The sequence below is a fragment of the Alligator sinensis genome, unplaced genomic scaffold, assembly GCF_000455745.1.
Source record: "Alligator sinensis unplaced genomic scaffold, ASM45574v1 scaffold589_1, whole genome shotgun sequence".
Classification (NCBI taxonomy): domain Eukaryota; kingdom Metazoa; phylum Chordata; order Crocodylia; family Alligatoridae; genus Alligator; species Alligator sinensis.
Genome location: NW_005842881.1, coordinates 248,506 through 255,382, shown reverse-complemented (window position 1 = coordinate 255,382; position 6,877 = coordinate 248,506).

The window sequence follows — 6,877 nt, the reverse complement described above, 5'->3', positions numbered from 1 at the left end:
TCTTGCTGGAAGTCTCTGGGGGGGTGTATCCTGTGTAGGTGCTTGCACACTTAACTGTGCTAATCCCTTGGTTGAAAACCGCTGGTTTATGGGCGGCTACGAGGACCTAGCGGGAAGGGGTGTTTAGGCAGTGCTCTGGTGCTTTCCCATCACACGATGCTGGCACACGGATGGTGTATTAGAGTGCACGATGTGCTGTGCAGGGAGGGCTGTAGTTGTGTTCAGCCCTTCAAAGGCCTTCATTTGCTGCCTGACTAGAAGATGCTGCTACCTGGCTTACACCCAGAATTACAGAACAACCCTGGCCCAGCCACAGCTTTGCCAAAAGCCAGCCTTTGCCCTATCCGTGCCTGATCACAGCGTGCCTCTGAAAGCAGCCGCTGCATCAAACCGCTCGTAAAGACCTGTGCATCCAACATCATTTATTTGCAAAGATGAGGCTGTCACGTTTAATAGGGCTTCTAGCTCCAACGAGGAGACTCCTGCTTTCCTTAGACCCCAAGTCGTGTTGGCACAACCTCTTGGCCCTGCCTGCTTCGAGAGCTGAGCAAGCAGCAGCACACGTGAGCCCCTTCCCTGCGTCCCTCTCAAAGTGGGTCAGGCCACACATTACAGGGGCACTCGGGGAAGTTAAGACAAGCCAGGTGAAGGCTGAGCACATTGGCCTGGAGCTGTGGTGCGCTCAGAAGCCAAGAGGCTCCAGATAATTGGTCTTGGCTTGGGTTAATTAGCTATGAGGTTCATGTCTATGCTCCCATCAACAAGCAGTGTGCTTTATTTCTGGGGGGGGGAAATGGGAGGCCACGTGATGGAAACAGCCTCATTGGGAACTCGAGATGCCCTCGCTGCCATCCCGCACCACACGCGAGCGAGCTGAGCCCGATGCTCATCACGCGGCCTCCCCGCGTCGCGGAGCAGAGGTGGCGTCGGCACAAGCCGGGCACGGCGGAGGGGCTGAGGCAAGCTGCCGGGTGATGGGGGCTGTGTTCGGGGCACAGAGCTGCACGCTCAGCCCCTGAAGCTCCTCTTTGTGGTCTCCAACTCAGCTGCGGCTGTGGAAAGCGTCTGCCGGGGGGGGCTCTTCTCTCGGCCTGAGAGCTTCCCTTGTGGGGGAGACAAAGGCTGCACCCCAGCCAGAGCCGGGGGGAAATGAGGCTGGGGGATGCTGCCGCCCAGCTCCGCTTCCTCCACCCTGAGCACAATGGGGGCATTATCAGCCTCCGCCCCCATGACGCAAGGCCGGGGCTGGTGACTTGGAGCTGATGGCTGCGAGGGGAGGTAGGGCCGGCCCTTGGCCATTCGGGATGTGTCACGGCTTGTCTGAAGGAGAGCAGTCGTCTCGGGATCCCTGGGGGCACCGGTGACCTGGTTCTCCCCTGCCCCACGCTCCCTGACCAGCCGCTGCCCCTCTCCGCACGGTCGGTCCTGGCTTGCCTGTGCAGCCCCGAGTGCGAGGGGACCTAGCTCACAGCTGGGGGCTGCAGCAGCTCTGCATGGGGTGGGAGTGCATTTGCATTGCTCTGGCCCTGGCATAAGAGGCACCGACCCGATGGGGCTCGACCTGGCCCTAGGGGAACAGGCTGCCAGCACTAACTTCCCGCTGCACGTCCTGACACGTGTTAGCCTTGGCAGAGCTGCAAAGAACTGGCTCTCCCCGAGCCAGGTCGGCCGGGCAGGGCCCTGCAGCCACAAGCCCCCGGCACCCGCCTGACCCCATGCGTGCCTCCAGCCGCAGCATCCCGTGAACAGGACGGGGGAGCAGATGCCTGGGCAGAGCCAGCCTATTTTAAGACCTAGCTGAGAGGGAGCAGTCATTGCATTCAATTCCAGGCCTGTGAAAACCCCAGCTATTTTCCCCGGAGCCCAATGCAGGGAGCAGGGAGCACGTGGGGTGCTCAGCAAGTGCTGCATGAAGGGTCCTGCAAGGTAGGCAGAGCGACAGGGCCGGGCCCCCAGGGTCCCCCAACAGCAGAGGAACAAGCCCTTGCTGCCCAGCCGTATCTGGGAACAGCTTCACCCCCCTCCCATCAGCCCTTCGCTGGGGTGGTATGGCAAGCACTGCAACGACTCCTGCATGGTGCCTTGCAAAGCTGCTGAGCATGGTGGGATCGTGGCTCCTCCTGTGCAGCAGGATGTGCATCCCCTTTGGTGGGAAAGGACATCCGTGGTCGGCTTGCGGGGCAGGGTCATTGTAGTGACGGTGGACAGGATTCTCCCAGATCAAAAGGCTTGTATTTGGTAGCCATCGGTGCCGAATCGCAGCTCCTGCGGGCACGGGGATGGCTGGCCGATGACTCCATCCCTCTCCGTCCCCTGTGCTTCTGGCTGGAGAGGAGCCCTGTTTGCTGGAGCAGGCCTTGACCCGGCGCTAGGGCAGGGCAGGGCATGCTGCTTGGGGGTTTGCATTGTGGTGGATGCTGACATCAGCCCTGGAGTGAGATGTCAGGCTCTTTCCAGCAGGCCCTGGGGTAAGAGCCGCTGCAGCAACGGCACCAGGAGATTTTCCTCCAGCTCATCCCAGAGGCCGCGTCTCTCCTGTAAAGCGGGGAGGGTCAGCCTTCGACTCGTGCTCCATGGGGACAAGGCACGCAATCAGCTGCTTTTCCCCCCCACTCCATCAGCCCTGCCCCGGTCTCCTCTGCACATTTATCCTAACGAGATCTCCTCGCGCGCCTGGCTCCGAGCTGCGTTTCAGGTCAAAGCCTGTGCAATCCGGTTAGTCGGATCCAGCCTCGGTGTTTGTAACGCTCAAGCGACCAGAGATAACGAGCAATCAGCTCTTGGGGCTGGCGGCGGTGATGGAGCTGGCTGCAGGGCAGGGCTGATAATGAAGCTGCCTCGGAGGTGGTAACACTGGTCGGGTCCAGACAGGCAGGACTGGGCCCACGTGCAGCCCTTCTTGCTCCACAAGCATTCGCAGGGCTACCTCCAGGCCGAACCCTGGGCTGGGATTGTGATGGCACAGAAACCCAGGCCAAGGGGGTGACCCCAGTCCAGTTTCAAGCAGGGCCCTTTCGCCCCCAGCACGAGGGAACAGGAAGTCTGGGCTGCTCCGCTCTCTGCTCCCTCTCCTCCACGAGCGCTGGCCTTTCCCAGGCCGCTGCCTTCAGGGCAACAGCCTTTTCCCTTGCTGCTTTCATCTCGAGCGCCGTCTCCTCGTACCTCTCCGCCTCATTGCTTCCCCCCTCCAAATCTCAGCTGACAGCGCTGTCTCTTCTCTCTGCAACCTCTGCTGCTCTCTGCAACCGGGCCACGTAACCCTGTGTAGGTGCTGGGCTCCCTGGGCCTTGCTCCGAATGCCTGCCAGGGGCCAGTTCGAGTCAGCAAGACTGCGCCCCGATGGACCCAGGCTGGAAATCCCTCTGCTGCCCTTAGTCACCGCTTCAGCACAATCACAAGCCAGGAGGCATTTGGCTCAGAGGAGCCCGATGCAGGCAGCAGCATGAGACAGCGTTTGCTGTAGGGCAGGGGTTCGTCCCAGACAGCGGAGACTTGTCCCGTGCTCTAGCGATGCGTCCTGGGCTCCTCAACACAGGTGGCTCTTACCAGGGGATGGTGGTGGGAGCAGGAGCCCTGCCCTGGCTCAGCTCCGGGCACCACGATCGCAGAGGCAGGCTGGGTACGTGGCATCGAAGGTGAAAGCTCAGGTCTCTGCAATGGGTGTCTGTTCAAGGCTATTATTCAAGGAATAATGCAGCCATGACCGCTGCCAGCAGCCAGCTCCGGGCTCTTCCTACAGGAGGGGAAAGCCGTTTTCACACCGGTTCCCCCTCCTACCTTTAGAAACAGATAGTTCTGCATGGCTGGAGGCAGGCCCACAGGCTGGACAAATACCAAACCAATGGAGGTCTCTGTGCCACCGTGCCCTGGAGCCAGCAGAGCTCTCTCGAAGCCTCTCTGCCCATGGTGCAGAGACTAACCCATTTCCCAGCTAACCAGGCAGGGCTGGGCTTCCTATTCAGGAAGGTGTAGGACCGTCAAAACACAGCCCCAACAAGCCCTAAGGGGCAGGTGTCTCCGCTACCTAACGTCACCAACCTGTCCTCACACCTGGCTGCAGAGCACAGCCGGCAGCAGCGGCATGTAGAGCAAGTCCCATCCCAGGGGACCAAACCCTCGCAGCCCAGAACCTCAGACGAGGACGGAGGAGGGTTGCGCCAGCTCCCTGAACTGTAATCACCTCTCATCACCAGTGATGGGATGAGACCTCTGCAAAGGACTCCAGCAGCTCCCACGGTAGCCGGCCTCCCGGTGCAGTTCTTAGGGCGAGGAAGCCTTTACTAGCCAGCTAAAGACGAGCTGATCAAAGAAACACCTCAGATCCACGTGAATGTGCACCACAGAGGGCACCTAGAGAAGGGGTAAGAGGAGGAGAAACAAGAAAAAATTAGAACGGGGGGGGAAAAAAAAATCTAGGCTCAACCTCAGAGGGGAAAAAATCCTTCTCAGCAGTAAATGAGGGAGCGCTGCCTGTGCACTCCCCAGCTTCAGTTTACATCCGCAGCGTCTGCGCTGCCCGGGGAAAGGCCTCTCTAGAAACTTACTGATTTTGCACAAAAAAAACCAAAAAAAAAAAAATCAGGTCTCTTCATTTCTTTGCTCCTGCTAGCAGGAAGCTGCGGGGAGGGGAACCAACTGGCGCTGTGAGGAGTTTTCCACACACAGTTGCTTTTCTTTTGCCAAACACGAATATTTTTCCCCACCTCACAATACAGCCATAGCTGCCCATTCCCAATCAGCCCCACTGGTGTGTGGCCAGCCCTCCTGGGCACTGGCTTGTGCAGCTCAGACCCACAGTGCACCCAGCTGGGTATCCCATCTTGACCAGCTGCTCCAGAGGAAGGCCTGAGAAACCCTGCAGGAGGCAGTTGGGGGACACTTCGCCTCCCTTGGAGAGTGTCCTTTCATCCCGGCAGGCCAAGGGCTCACTCGTGCCTCGAGACCAGGACACATGTGGTGCTATTTACTATAACTTGGCATTCTCCTTAGCCGCAAGGTAACACACAGGGTTTCAATGAACCCCACTTAGATCCTGCAGCAACGAGTCCCACGGGTTGCTTGTGCAGCATTGGTGTAGCCATGCATTCTTTGCACCTACTATTACTGACTGGACAGCACCTGTTCAATCTCCTCCCTTGCTAGCTCCTCTCATAGAAAACCTATCACCGTGCCTTCCTTTCCCAAGGGCAGGAATATGAGCTGAACCCCCAGGGCCGCCTCCCTTCACAGCAACGGGCTCTTTCTATTCATACCCCTGCAACTATCACCAACACCTGCCTTCTCATTAAAGTTTGCAGTCATGGAGAGTGCCCATTAATAGCTCAATCACAGAATAAAATCGTCACTTAAAACCATTTAGCTCTGGGTGGAATTAGCATGACAATGCTTCCCCTGACAAGGGGCAACAGGGAGGCTGTCTGCCCTTGTCTGCCCTTGCAGGGGGGGGTCCTGAATTACGATCCCAGTGGGAACACTGCCACACACCCAGACAAGGGGGCTGAAACGAAGCAGTCACCAGTAGCCTTGTAAAAATTAAATGTTATGGGCTTGCTGAATTGGAGCGCGCTATAAAACACAGAGAGAGGAAGAGGATTCTGCGTGTTATTTAACTGGGAGGATTTTACTGCTTGAGATTTAATAGCTCCCTTCTGCAGAGGAAGGTACACGGGGCCGCGTGCGAGGAGCCGGCTGATACAACGGGAGGCTGCATTTCACAGCTTTTCTTCTGGCGCTTCCTTGGGGTTCGCGCTTCTGTGCACAATCCCTCGGCGATAATGAGGGGACCTTGCACGACATAAATCATTTATTAAAGAAGGAAATTAATGGGTTGTTGTCATTGCAAACGTGATTTGTCTTCTACAGACAAAGCGCCCCTCCCTGCGTGGCCAGCAACATACAAGATGCTTCAGTACAAACCCTTTTTAAAAAGAAGATGCAGTCTGTTCTCGATTGACACAGAGGGGGTTTTTTTGGACAATTCACTGTGACTCAAGCCTTGTCCACACCTCAGACGGCTTTTGGCAATGGAGTTACAGCTTTGGTGATATGCTGGGAAGCCCCGTAGCATAAATACAGCTCCCCAGCAAAACTCTGGCGTGGTTGGAGCTGAAATTACCTCTCCAAATGGGGAAACTTGTTGGTTTTTTTGCTAGCATGACTGTCTCTACACTGCAGTTGGGGTAGGGGGTCCCAAACTCCTAACTGCTGAAGCAATGCCCATAAAACTTTCCAGTGCAGACAAGGCCTCAGCCTGAGAAAGTCAGCGGCCCACTTGCACTTCTGCATCTTCTTACCTTAGCAAAACACCTGCCTCTTGACCTTGCTGGGGCCAGACGGGCTGAAAGTCAGAATCAGAGCTTCATTCTAGTGACGTTCCTCCAGCGCTGTCGTAAGAATTCAGAAGAAAGGAGAGGATGTGCAGGGTGTATTTGTAAATCCCAACCCAGAAGAGTTTTGCACGTCAGTTAGTGGGACAGGCCAGCCGTACATTGCATTTGCCGTTTGTTCTCGAAGCCAGTGTCACGCGCCATTTCCCCTCTTAGACACCACGTTTCACGAGTAGTCAGCACCCACCCTCACATGCGACTCGCTTTAGTAAGACGGTGAGTGCCAGCAGTACCTTTGCTCGCTGGTCAGACCAAATCAGATGGGAATGTGCACCTCAAAGACCACGTAAAAGACGTGGCCTTCAGAAATCAAATCGCTAAAGGCAAGCAGATGATTTCTGCTCTGCAGAAGTGTGTTTGCACAGGTGCCAACACAACACAGGCCAAATTCATGCAGAGGAACTCAACTCAAGTCAGTGATATTACATGCTGGATGACTGTGGGGCCTTTGCAACTCGACTGAAATGTTAAATGTGCTCTTTCACTACTAG